Here is a 14,384-nt window from a genome sequence, read left to right as displayed (position 1 = left end):
TAAAATATATTTATATTTATAAAACATATTTATATATTTATAAAATATATTTATATTTATAAAACATATTTATATATTTATAAAATATATTTATATTTATATATACATATAAAATCAGTCACTCCTTACAACCCAAGTGCACCTCTTTCTGCCCATGGGTCCTGTCCCTGTATTGTAACAAAGGTCCCTTTTTGCACCATAAAACGTCTCAAGAATTCTTTCTTGAATTCTTGTGCTCAACAACTCCACATCATTAAGACGATTCACGAGAAAACTCTAAAAACCCATAAGGACTCACAAAAGAAGTGTCAAAATTTACTCCACCTCTCTTCCCCTTTATCTATTTCTCAACATTAGTTACTAAGGGTTTAAGAATAACAAGAATACATTCATCAATCATCAAACTTATTATGCACATACTGTGATTAGATCATAAAAGAGGAATTTTACAATGTATGCTGCAAACACTAAGTGATTTCTATGAGTGGGATGCTTTTCCAACCAACAATTGTCTTTTTTGAGTCCTCATGAAACTCATAGCAGATTTTAAAGTGTATTTATTTATTTTGAGAGGGAGAGAGAGAGAGAGAGAGAGAGTGGGGAAGGGCAGAGAGAGAGGGAGACAGAGAATCCCAAGCAGGCCCCATGCTGTCAGCACAGAGCCCCACTAGGGCCTCGATCCCACAAACTGGGAGATCATGACCTGAGCTGAAATCAAGAGTCAGACACTCAACCGACTGAGCCACCCAGGCATTCCCCTACTCTTTTTTTTTTTTTAAGTTTGTTTATTTATTTTGAGTAAACCCCTAGTAGATTTCATAAACCTTAATTCACAAACAAGATCCTATCAGTTCAAGTAAAACAGGTAGAAAGTCCTCTGCTGTCCTTTGTCAAAAAACAAAATTCAACCAAGTAAATGTTAACATCTAATCGGCCCGATTCTTGAATTGGACAGCATACCATCTAGCAACTAGAAGGGGGCTCGGAGCAGGTGTACAAAATGGAAGGTTTTTATAGGAATTCCAGAGGGTGGCGCAAGGAGTTATATTCGCAAAGGAAAAGGATTATCCCAGGCAAGATCACTTTCTGCTGGGGAAAGTGAAGGGGGTCTTATCATGCAGATGACCTCATCTTCCTTTGGTGGGTGGGTGGTGGAGAAGACCCGGGTGACAGATTCCCTGGGGCACTGATCAGAAAATCCCCCACTGAGTGTTAAGACTTAAATTTCTGGGGAAGGTTGAAGCTGCAATTAGATTAGGTACCAAGCCCCGGTTTGGTGACTTGGCCCAAGCGATGCCATTTGAGGCCTGTGGTTTTCTTTTTAGCAATTTGCGCCCTTTGATCAGATTCTCTTAACCGAGAGAGGTGATCAGAATTGGGGGCACTGGAGCCACTCTCGGCTCCGCTCCCACAGCGTGAATGGATCATCTGCGTGGTATTCACAGGTCATGATGTTTCTTGCTGATTCTTTGCGATATTCACAGGCTACAACTTCGGGTTTGCAAACCCCAAGTCAGCCGTTACCTTCACTTCTCTTCCAGGCTCAGGGAGATCATCCGCTTGGTATTTACTGGCTGCAAATAGGCATGGAAAGCTTTTGTGAGGATACACTGCACCAGGGAGGTTATGATGATAACTATAAGCAAGGTAATTCCCAATAGTTGGAGTGAATTCAGAGCCCTGGTCTCCAAGACCCACACCAATCAAAGACTCCATTGAAAGGGTCACAACTTTTTTTTTTTTTTTATGTTTATTTATTTATTTTTGAGAGAGAGAGAGACAGAGACAGAGACAGAGACAGAGTGCCAGCAAGCAGGAGAGGGACAGAGAGACAGGGAGACACAGAATCTGAAGCAGGATCCAGGCTCTGAGCTGTCAGCACAGAGCCCGATGCAGGGCTTGAACTCATCAACTGTGAGATCATGACCCGAGCCAAAGTTGAATGTCCAACCGACTGAGCCACTCGGGTGCCCCGAGTCGCACCTTTTAAAAATATATATATTTATTAATGTTTTATCTATTTTTAAGAGAGGGAGAGACAGAACGAGCAGGGGAGTGGCAGAGAGAGAGGGGGACAGAGGATCCAAAGCGGGCCCTGCACTGACAGCAGAGAGCCTGATGTGGGGCTCAAACTCACAAACCGTGAGATCATGACTTGAGCTGATATCGGATGCTTTAACTGACTGAGCCACCCCGGTGCCCAAGAAAGAGTCACACCCCTTTAAGCCAAGTGGCTTGCTTAGTGATCTAACATCAAGCAAAAATGAGTTTCAGCTTCCCCACACGTGTTAATCCAGATACAGCAGGTGATGTTAGCCACAGCACAGACATCTCCTTGCTCGGGCAAAAGAGGCACTTGTCACTCTGGAAGCTTCTGTGTTGAGTTTGGGGCAAAAACAACATGGAGGACCCACAGACCCTCAAGTGGGAAGACAGGTACTACTGGAGAGCCATCTGGAGTACAGTCCACCAGAATAGGATATGTGGGGCTGGGGGTTTGGGGTGAGAGGGGGACCAGAGCAGAAAAAGTGTCTCACATTCCTGGAGAAGGAAAAGCATGACTGCGGGAGTGGGGTTTGGGATCCGCCCGGCCTGAGCAATCTCCTGTAAGGCTTGATGCACTTGGTGAGGCCTCTCTGCCTCGGTTTTCCTGTTTAAATAGTGAGGATAATACCCGTGTGGTTGGGTTGTTATGAGGATTAAATCCCATGTGACATTAAACACCTAGCAGGGCGTGCATCCCACCCAGGCACGCGTGTACTTCTCCCCGCCCAGCCCCGCCTCGAGTGCAAGTACCTAAGGCATCTCCCTTCCTCCTGCCCGGAGGGCCTGGGATGTGCCCTTCAGCAGACCCCAGTGCCAGGAGACACCAGCGGGGAGAGTGTGTACATTGAGTCCCCTTTCTGCCGCAGGAGGCCAAGGTCAGGGACCGGGCTGCTCACGTGACTCCCCCAGGTTCCAGCGTAAAAGTAACAACAAGGGCACAGGAAATACCATGGCTGCAGCAGAAAACCCTGGGGCCTGGCCTTGCACATTGTATTTTCTGGCCCAGAGAAGAGGCATTGTAGAAACTAAACAAATAAACAGCAGTCTTGGCCTTGAACTCAAAAGACTCTTGGCATTCTTGTGCTTCCCCCCCCCCCCAGCCGGTGCCTTCCCTGTGGCTCAGGCCAGAATCCAAGTGAGTTCTTTGATTCCTCTCTTTCCCTCATCCCTACACCCACCTTGGCAAATCCTGTCCCTTCTGCGTCCTCAGCGGGGCTCCAGGGAGCCCTCACCCTCTCCTCGCCCAGGCTACTCTGTCTCCCGAGCAACCCAGAGCCTCCGCCCCCCTGCCCCCCTTCGGATGCCCACCCCAGGCCCGCCCTGTCCCCACCGCAGCTAGGGGTGGCTTTTCACCATGGAGTGGGCTCCATCACCTTTCCCTCACCCCATTCTAAGAACCCATAAAAGCTTCCTCTTCCTTTACCCTCGCTGCCAAAGTCCAAGGGGGCAGGCACCAGCCACAGTGTTGGTCACCGGTGAGCCACTCCAGTCCAGTATACAGAGGAGTGCTCAAGGAACACTGGTTGGACAACCGTGAGTGACTGAGCACGAGAAAGAAGGAAGAATGAACGAAGGGTGTCACACAGCCAGGCACCCTTCTCTGACTCTCCAAGATACGGCGCCATAGTGGGGCAGGGAGAGGTCCCAGGCGGAAACCCGCATATGTGGCCTCAGGCTGGCTCAGAGCCCCAGGAATTCCCCAGGGAACCTCGAGTGCTCAGCTCTCCAGAGAACATCACCCAGCACACCAGCCCCCGCGCCCCCCCCCCCCCGCCCCGGGCTGTCTGTCTTTGTCCACAGATCAGCAAAGGCTCGCTGAGCTCCTGCTATGTAACAGGCATCGTCCAAGGCACTCAGGATGCAGCAGTGAACCACACAGTCCCAGCTGTCACGGAGCCTACATTCCAGTGGTGGGAGTGAGGCCTCAGACAAGCAAGCGACCAATACAGGGACCCGTAACCGCAGAGTGGGATGGCGGGAAGCAGGGCGCTAGGACAGAGAATCACATCCCCCAGTGGGGTGGGCGGGGATTGGGCCACTCGCTTCCTCTGCTTCAGCCTTCTCATCTGTGAAATGGGCTGACGACAGTCCCTCACCATAGGGCGCCATTATCCCAGAAGTCAGGCCCTGCCCTTGTCTGCTCAAAGCCTGCAGTGGCGCCTTGCCTCACTCTGAACAAGAGCCTTGTCACCACCATGACCCCCGTGGCCTGCACGATGGCCTGTTCCCAGCTCCCCGAACTCGTCCCCTCCCAGGCTACCCTGAACCCTCCACTCCCTCTGGCCGTCCTGCTGCCCCTCAGTCAGGCCAAACTCCACTCGCTTCCCGATCATACCTAGGGCAGCCCCCGTGACCAGACCCGTGAACGGCCCGGTCAGTGTCCCCACCACCCACACATACTCAGGACAAGGGGCAGCTGAGTGCAGCAGCAGGTTCCTCCCAGATGACTTTTCTAGTGCTGCCAGCGATCACACAGGGATACCTTGTTAATAGCCTACTTCCTTGTGCCTAAGCAGGGCTGTCCCGTGGAATTGTTGGGGCTCACGCACACTCCACAGATTTTGTGTTTTATGTTGTACATAAAGCCGTAAGTAGGGATCAGTTTTTCTCTAGATGCACCACAAAACTTTCTATAAAGATCTGTGTTATTTCCTTTCTTTTCTTCCTTGGTTTTCTGCACCCCCCCTCCCCATCACTCATCCAGCACCTACTGTATGCAAACCTCAGGCCGGGGACAGCACGGAGAATCACAGGCGTTAACAACTGATGCCAATATAGAGCAGAATAAAAGGAAGGCTTAGACCCAGGACATGCAGGTAGAACTGATTCATTCCAGCAGCTGAGATCAGGGAAGGTTTCATGGAGGAGGCAGCATTGAGCTGAGCCTCCCGAGAGCAGCAAAGTTCCCAGGTCAGGGCTGGGAGGCCGCTGACAGAAGGGCTGGGGCAAAGGCCAGGGCTAGGCCTCTGCTGGCCTGTCGTGGGGAAGCCAGGTCACAAGGGACAGCAGGGCAGAGGGTGTGGTGAGCTTGGGGAAAACAGCAACGGCCAGAAAACAACTTGATAGTTCTTCTTGACATGGGAGAGAGGCTGCTGGGGAAATGATGCCTATTGTTTCTGATTCCTTCTCAAGGGGCGGAGGAGAGGAGGCGGCTGATTGTCGAAGTGGCCTTGAGAGCTCCTTAAGAGGTCAAGAGGAAGGAGGAATAGGAAATGGCCCCCTTGAAGAAAGAAAAGATAAGCAAGGATCAAAGTAAACAAGATGGGATTTTGTAAGAGGGAAGAAGCTGCAAGAAAATCCCTCAGACTCAGGATACCAGGGCAACGGGTTGTTAATAATGCACCATCCGCTTCAACCATACCCAGACCCAGAGAGGTAAAGTGACTGGTTCAAGGGTTTCCTAACTCCTTGCACATTGCTCAGATTACTTCCTGGGGCTGGAAGCCAGTGGAAGGAAACACCTAGACCCCTTCTCCCTCTAGAGTTCTGTGTTAGCAGCGGATGCTTCCCAGTCCCCAGCCGGGCAGGACGTTCCCTGACAAGTGCCCATAAGGACCTCACAGCCCAGGGCCTCAGCAGGGCTCCAAGGCAGGGGCTGCCGGCCCACACTCCTGGCCTTGGAGGTCAAGGCAAGTCTCTGCCCAGCAGGTCTTCACCTCCAAGGCCCAGAACATCCTCACTGCCTGGTTCCACCCCCAGCTAACCAGACTGGGACAGGCCATGCTCACGGCTGAAAGCATCTCCTCTGTAATGGCCTCCCTTTGACAAAGTCAGTGTTCATGACTCAGGGAGGGGCTGCTGTCCCCTCCCCGCCACCCCCTGGATGCCCCTCTGCAGCCACGCCGTCATGCTCTTTTCTCTCCCCTTTGGGCTTTTGCAGATGTTACTCCCATTGCCTGAAACCCTCTTTCCTCCCCACCCCTTCTCCCCCCTCTGCCTGGACAGCTCGTGCTCGCCTCGCAGGTCCCAGCTTTGACATCCCTGCCTTTTGGGGAGCCTTCCCAAGAGAGGGTCTGGGGCCATTTCTGATCTCCTCAGGAAGGCACTCTTCACGCTGGACTATAATTGAAACCAAATAATCAAATAAAAGTTCCCTCAAGGCCAGACCTTACTTTTTTTTTTTTTTAATTTCCAGAAATAATAACAATCACAGTGACACTGAGAGCTCTTTCTATGGGTTTCCCTGTTGTGAGAATTAATATCCTCCCAGTAACTGCAAAGTGGGTACAGTTATCACCCCCTTTCGCCAGATGGGCCAACTGTGATTCAGAGAGGTTGAGCCCCTTGCCCGAGGTCACACAGGGAGTGAGTTGTAGAGTCAGATTGCAGAGCCCGCTTGGTCCACGCCCAGATGTGCTACCCAGATCGGCCTGCCTTTGAGGAAGGACTCTGCCCCCTCTCCTGGGAAGGTCTGCAGTCAGCTTCTCAGCTAAGAGCACTTTTAAGATTGCCTCAGCTCTGGAGAGCCACCTTGCCCAGAGGGTAGCCCACATCCGGGGACTGCCCAGCATGGGGCGTTAAGGCCTGGCCATCGTGGAGCAAGTCAGGTCAACCCTGTAAGGCCATTCTAGCTTCAGCGTTCCTATGGGTGGGCTGAGGCCCGTGTTGGGCCTCAGCTCCTTCTGCCCAGTCCTGCCTCCTTCTCTTGGGGGTTGGTCCCACGGCACCTCTGTCACGAGCAAGCTATGAAGGCACGCACACAGATTGGGTCTTTCCACAGCGTCCGCCGTATTCAGTCATAAAGCAAGGTGGACGTGATCAGAAGCAGGTTCAGGATTCCAGACTCAATGACATTTTGTCACGTGACTAACTCGCCTTCTTACACGGTGCACAGAGGAGAACATAAGAATCACACAACAAACAAGGTAACCCAGAGAGTGGGAAGTTAAGGAACCAGACGCGAAGTCAGCCCGTGGGTTCGCAGTTGAGATAAGGCCTCAGTCCGGTCCAGGTCAGCTCTCGGCACCCGTGCTTGCTGTGTTCAAGCAGGGAAGGATCTCAGTTCTGTTCAGAGCCTTCGGCGGCAGGTGCCTTTCCGAAATAGTCAGAGAGGGTCGTGTCTGAGGAGGCTGACAGTTTGCTGCAAAAATCCTCCCTATTTAGGGACGCCTGGGGGTCTCAGCCGGTTGAGCGTCCGACCTCAGCTCAGGTCAGGATCTTACGGCTCGGCTCGTGGGTTCGAGCCTCAAGTCAGGCTCTGTGCTGACAGCTCAGAGCCTGGAGCCTGCTTCCCTCCCTCTCTGCCCTTCCCCCACTTGCGCTCTGTCTCTCCCTCTCTCAAAAACACATAAACATTAAAAAAAAAATTTTTTTTTAATCCTTCCTTTTTGGAGGGATTTGATCAGTCTCTGCCCCTGCGGACCTCCTCTGCTTCTGCTTGTTACGAGTTCTGGGGTGTTGTCAGCTGGTGCTGGTCTTGCTGAGATCTCGTAGCTGGGTACCTTTTACAGTTTGGATCAGTGCTTGACTTGAGTTGTAGCAGGATTCTCACCCAGAGAGTCGTGACACCGAGACTTCTCTTTCCGGGAAGCAGCTTTATTGGTGCCGACACGGGCTCAGAGGGTTTGTATCCGAAAAACCGGGCCCTGAACACCACGTGGTGTAACCTTTTCCGCTCTTTCTACTTTCCCTGTCTCCTATATATGGGTAACGTATGAGACGTACAGTCTGATCGGGTGGTCTCCTGTTACAGGGTCGTGAGGGATGTCACCTATGCACATAGCCAGGTTGTCTTCCTTTACCTTGAGGTCTTTGCTCACCACATTCTTTAGGGAGGGGACTTTACCACATTCCCTCCCTTTGATGCTCGGACCCCACCCCCCACCCCACCCCCGTTTTGAGTCAAAGAGCATCATCTTGATTTAGAGGTTGATATTTTCGCAACATCATCACATGCACGGCTGTTTTTCTTTCAACCTTTGCCTCAGTGAGGCTGGAGGCAGACTATATAGCCAGGGGAGCTAGGCAAGGTAGGATTAAGCAAGCTCTCCAAATCAAAAGGATAATTCCCAGGAGGGATTTGAATCCCCCGAGGGTTGAAAACCATCCTCCGAATAACTCCCCAGGGTCCCAACCTTTCCAGGTCTAGACTGGGACCCGAGCAGCCTTTCTCATTCCATCTGTGGTCTCCTCTCTGACTTTTCCATCAGCAACTATCCGCAGGCAGCAGTTGCTTAGGTTAAACTTTCCGCAAACTCCTCCCTCGGAAGCAAGCGGGAAATCGAAGGCCAAGCGATTTTGATAGAAGGCATTGTGCATTTTGGTTTTCTGCTTGGCTAGTAAGTTAAGAGCTCTGGCAGTTTCATTGGTTATAATTTCTACAGCTACTTGCCGTCTGATTATGCAGTTTGGCGCGTAAATGGGAGTGCGGTAGCCCCAGGACCCGTCCTCTGCCCAGGCGGCAGGGCCAAATATTGAATTACATACTCGGGAGGCCATTCGTCATCTTCCCAACTGCCAGTTTGTAGGACATGTCATTTCCTTTGAGTCTCCCTGTCTCCCTACACTTGGACTCCCAAATGTCCCCCTCTGGCAAGTGGGATCAGGAAGAAAGATGGACAAATAGTTCCCAGCACACATGACCTTGACCACCCTGAGGGAAGTACTGTACAGGCTGTGCTTCCACATACGCAGTCTAGTCCCCCTGGGGCCCGCCATTCGATGGCTCCATTGACATTGTCCCAGGCTTCTTGGAGATGAGAAGTTAGACAAGGGGTGGGGATGTGGCTCAAGGTGATGTGGGGTCCCCCCACCATTGGGTTTCCCGGGAAGTTGAGTTATAAAATCTTTGGCCTAGGCATCTTCAGCTTCCAACAGAAGCAGTGAACTTCCTTCCCCACCGGGCAAGACAGGTTTTTTTTTTCCCCCAATAATTGAGGCTTTGAGGAGTCAAACCCCGGTAGTAGGACTGGGGTATTCTGTCCCATTATAAGACTCACGGGGATCTAATTCTCTAGCCTCCCGTGGCCATTGATCCCCCGTGCTGATACCAACGAAGCATCCTATCCCCAAAAGGCGGGTGAGTGCTGACAGAAACTTCTCACCATATTCCCAGCCGGTGGAGGCGGCCTCTGCCGAGTCTATGGTGAACAGTAGAGCAAGCGTCACAATAAGAAACAAGGGTGACAGTGCATCACAGTAAGGGAACAGATATAGCAAATAAGAACAGTCTGTTCCACCGGACCACGATTCCTCAAGCTTCTGCCGGGCATAGGTAAGTCAGCTTCCGGAGCGACTAAAGCAGGGCTGCGGCGTCCAGGGCCTCTGGGGTCGCAGACTGCTTCTCAGTATGGTGAGCTTGCACGGTGTTGCGGGATCAGGAACGCACTCCCGGTTTCGAGATGCCGGCTTCACTCTGCTGTAGTGAATCCAGGGACCCACCTCGGCTACCTCTACGGCCGTGGGGGTAGACGGTGAACAGGCCCCTCCAGAGGGGTCTTAGGGGTTGGACGTTCCACTCCTTCGGCCATACAGCGTCTCCTGGTTTAAAGGGTGAGCATCTGTGGTCAGATTCACAGGTCATCACTCCCTAACCCAGGTATAAGGTGGTTAGGGGAGAGCCAAGAGCCCGCATCTATCGCCTTAGGGTTAGATTGCCTGTCTTATTTAGATCCCCCCTGCTTATGCCCTGGATAATGGGGGGAGGGTGCCCATAAAGGATTTTATACGGGAGAACCCCATCTGCTTCTTCAGCCTCCCACCTGCAGCTACAGTCTGCCTCCCTGAAAGTCCCTTCTCTCCCCGCCTGATGTTAACCCTTTCCCTAATCAGAGGGACTCCGTTATGCTCTCCGCACCCTCCTAACAACGACCCGCACGCCACCCTCCAACTGGGGCAGTGTGATCCCAGGACACATAGCTACAACCGCCCCCTCCCGCTGCCTCCCCATGGAGCAGCCCGGCCATCTAGCATGTGCCAGCATATGGCAGGTGCACAAAGCTTATTTGCTGAATAAGTGAGTGACCACATTTGGGTGTAGAGCCACCTCGGGTGATTACTGAAAGTGCGGATTTGCTGTCCTGGTCCTCATAACTGTTATTACTGAGTTGGTAGGTCCCCTGCGTGTTTGCCATGAGCCATGACGGTGTCCCCCCGGCCACCCTCCTGAGAGCCCTGAGCTTTCCCAGGGGTCTTCAAGCTGCTGGTTCGTCCTTTGAACACTGTGCACAGAGGAGTTGATGGGACTTCCTCTGCAACCCCAGGTTGCAAATAAGACCAGGCTGGATATTGGGAAACGAGGCCACGGGGCAAACTTAACCGAGTTCAGGGTGAAAGTGCAAAGTCCTCCTCGTCTGGAATGGCAGGAAAAAGAAAGCTACAAACAGACCTTTTCCTGCCACCTCGGAGCCACCTGCCTCAGATAAGCTGCTCTGGAGCCCCTGCTCCCACCCCAGCTCTTGGGCAGCTCCAACTGGGTTTGTTTGAAGTAAAGGGAAGGCAGGGGCTCTGCTCCCATCAGGAACCTGGAAGCCATTCCCAGTGGATAAAGGATGGGTTTAGAGGGAAGAGAGGAAAACGCTAACAGTGGATGAGGAGGCAGCTGTGTCTCCCCGTCTCCCACCAGTTCCCTCCTCACCCCCACCCCCCCATAGCCGGTTGGAGTACAAGAGCACCTGGCTGGGAAAGGGGGGCATCCAAACAGACCAGGTTGGGCCACTTGCCGTTGACAAAATCCAGAGGTGGAGAAGCAAGTAGGCGTGAAATGAGAAAGGAATTTATTTCAGGGAGGCCACCGCTGGGAAAAGAGTGGACTAGGACCTCCAAGGGTATCTCCAAAATGCCAAAAATGGTTCCAGGTTTATATAAGGAAAATGTGAGGCGAAGGTGGGTGGAGACAGGCAGGTAGGCAGTGAAGGTTAAGTCAGTCACGGTCTTGTCCTGGGATGCTTCGCCCACAGGGTCTTTGGCTTGAGTTGAGAGACAAGCTGGGAAGAAGAGCTCAACTAAAACGCTCGAGGTCAAAGTGAAGGCAGCCTTGGGGTGCCTGGGTGGCTCAGTGGTTAGATGTCCTCTGACCCCTGTCCTCTTTCATCCCCACCCCAACTCGCCTAGGTTTTCTTTCCCTCCCGGCACATGTCCATGGGTCACAGACAGCCGGCTGACTTTCAGCTAGGGGCACCTGGGGAAGGAGCACACTCAACCTCCTGCACACTCAGTTCTTAACACACTGCATATTTGATCTTCCAAATATGCCTCTGAAGCAGGTATTACTTCCTCTACTTTACAAAAGAAACCAAACCGAACCCTGAAATTCAAAGGCGTTGTGGAACTTGTCCAAGGTTACACGGCTAGAGGATTGGAAGCCGGTGTCTGATTCCAGTGTTTTTTTCTGTGATGCTGGGCAGCTTCCTGCTAGCCTCGGGGCTTGGGCTTGGGCACCTGGCCCCTGGCCCCTGGGATGAAACATGGGGGTCTGGTTCCAGGGAAACAGTTACCAGTCAAGGGGAACAGTAACTGTGGCTGCAGAAACCAACCACACCAAGGAAGTGAGGCAAATATGGTAAATGCAACCACACTGACTTGGGGTCACAGTTCCCTTCCCCGGCCCAGCCCCGTCCTGCCCTCTGTGTGGGGCGCTGCGATTGGATGAGGTGCCACAAAATGTGGGACATCCCAGTTGGGTAGGGGCAGCTGCAGCCTGTGGTGAAAGAATTCACCCGAAGCAGAACAAAAGACTTCACTGCCCACACCTCATGGGAGCAGCAGGCAGGGCAGCAAAGGAGAGACTGTCGGTCTCCAAGCAGTGGTGGGGAGGCGGGGCTATAGTCACAGGACTGAGTGAGCAAGTATGGGGACCTATGTAATTTTCGCTTTTTTGGCCAGTTAGGGCCTGTGGCCATTCTGGGGTGGGTGTGCTTAGTGAGCCTGTTTGCATGCCGCTCTCCGGTCGCCGGGGGCCCTTTGGCCTCGCTCAAGATTCCATCACTCAAGTTTGCATCGCTGAAGTCTGTTGCCTAAAAGCAGCCTCTACACTCTGTGCCCTGCCTTTGGTAAAGCAGCATCTAAGCAATCTCAGCATCTCAAACATTCGTGGTATGACGGGCTGGTGAATACCTCAAGTCTCGTGTCGCAGTTTCTAACTAAGGCCTTCTTGGATCACGTTATTGGGACCAGGAATGCGAGCTGGATGTGATTGCGGTGGAAGTTCCCTCTTCCTCGCGGTCACTCGCGGTGAAGGAGTCCGAGTGAAACGCGAGTGAGGGGCAGCTCCAAGTGGCTGAAAGAGCACAGCGTGGGACCCGGTTTCACGGCCTCCTGGCCCCAGAATCAAATATAAGGATGGGGTCAACCCGGCCGGCACAGCGCCTCATCGCTGGTCGACCTCCTCCTGGTCCTCCTCTCCGATGCCGCCGTGGGGCTGCAGAGCTGAGACCCGTGGAGCAGGCAGCGTGCTGGGGAGCACGTGAAATCTGTGGGAGCACGAGGAATCCTGCGGAGCACGTGGAATCCTGGGGGAGCCGCGGACTTCAGTGGAGCACGTGCAATCCCCGGGAGCAGGTGCAACCCCAGGGAGCCCGCAGAATCTGGGGGAGCACGTGGAATCCCGGGGAGCACGTGGAATCCCGGGGAGCACGTGGAATCCCGGGCTTGTGGGACCGGGGGCATGGCTCCCTGACTTACTGAAATGAAAGCAACGAAAGTGAAATTCAAACTGGCTTTGGCATGGAAAAATAGCGGCCATGAAGGAAGTTCGTAAATAACTTCCATGCTCTTTTTCTCCTTAATGCTCAAGATCTCAAAATACAAAACCCATCATTCACAACAGAGAGTGCCCCTGCTTCCTGGCTCCGAGGGTGGGCATGGTAAGAATACCCAACTCCGGGCTCTTTCAACAACGGAGGAAGATAAACACCGACAGTGTTTTTTCCAGCAGGTGAGTCCCTTGCAAAGCAGCCCAAAAAGGTGTTAGCTCACCCCTTTCTATTTCTGCAGCGATTCTAAACTTCTCTCTCTCTCTCGTAGGGAGGGAAACAAAACCAGATGACTTCCCTCCATTTTGAATGAGGAAAGCAGGTCTGGGCAGAAGGCCTTTGCTCTGGAATTAAAGTAAGGGTTTGTTCTTAGTTCCCTCTGCACTTTCGCTCTCATTTCTGTGTAAACTTTGAACCAGCCGCACTTGTTTACAGCCTTGTCTACAGGTTATGCAAGCAAATCACCTGAGAAACGCCTGTAGAAAAACCAAAAAAAACCCCAAAAACCAGCAGAGCCAGCCCTGGAGGTGTTGAGTTCTGACCCTAATTTGTGTCCTAGATGGAGCTGCAGACTGGAAGGTGCTGGGCACCCCCTCCGGGGAGATCCTGCCTAGTGCTTCCAGCAACCAAATCTCTGTTCTGCCCTTTCTTCCTCCTCCAGGCCCTGTCCTTTGTGGCTCTTGCACCTAGGGGGCTCTGGCCCTGAGCCTTCCGGAAAATCTGAGGATACCTCCTTTCCCCTTGGCTATGAAGGTCACGGGGGGGGGGGGGGGGGGGGTGTTTGTTAAAAAACCCCCCCCCCCTAAAAAGAAAAAAAAAAAAAATCCCACATATTATGATTTTTTCCCACGTTTCCCCATGAACGGTTGAGGGAGTTTGAGATTGTTTTTCTCAGGCTTTTGGCCAAACCACAGAATCTCTCAAAGACATCCTTTCCAAGATGCGGAGGGCATTTGACCCCTTTAATTCTGAACATCATTTGTATTTTAAAATTAATTTACAGGAAGATCTATACAGTTTTCAAAACATTTGGGGGGGGGGGGATGGCATCACAAAGTTAAATTCAGTTGGTCAGTCCTGCAGAGTCAGGAGCGGGGGTTGGGGGCGGGAAGACATCATAGGTACAAACTCCAAAACAGCAGCTGCCTGAGTCTAAAACTCCTGTGAGGCTCTCCCAGCCCCACGGCCATCTTCTGCTGAGGGCACCGCCATGCCCAGGAGGACCCGGGGAAGGCACAGGAGGCCTGAGCTCCAGTTTTGCTTCTGGGTGCTTCTTGCTGACACATGTCACTTGGAGGCTGTCTGACAAAGAGCATGTGCTTGGCAGAGGCACAGCAGGGTGATTCGGAAGGGGCTGAAGACATCAAGGTCCCCCAATTCCAGCTTTGCTCTATGCCCAACAGCAGGTTGCCACACATGACCTCCGAACCGCCTGATGATCCCAGAACCACTCCGGTTCTCTTTACCTTCCTGTAATGGCGGTGATTTATAATAAATCTATAGTTGGTCTTAGTCCTTGTTCTGGACACAAGCTCCTAAAACCCTTCTGGAATTTTTTTTTTAAGTTTATTCATTTTGACAGAGAGAGGAAGCGAGAGAATGAATCCCAAGCAGGCTCTGCACAGTCAGCGCGGAGCCAGACGCGGG

Source organism: Panthera uncia, chromosome F1 (genome assembly GCF_023721935.1).
Source record: "Panthera uncia isolate 11264 chromosome F1, Puncia_PCG_1.0, whole genome shotgun sequence".
Lineage (NCBI taxonomy): Eukaryota > Metazoa > Chordata > Mammalia > Carnivora > Felidae > Panthera > Panthera uncia.
Note: the sequence above shows the minus strand (reverse complement) of the source record.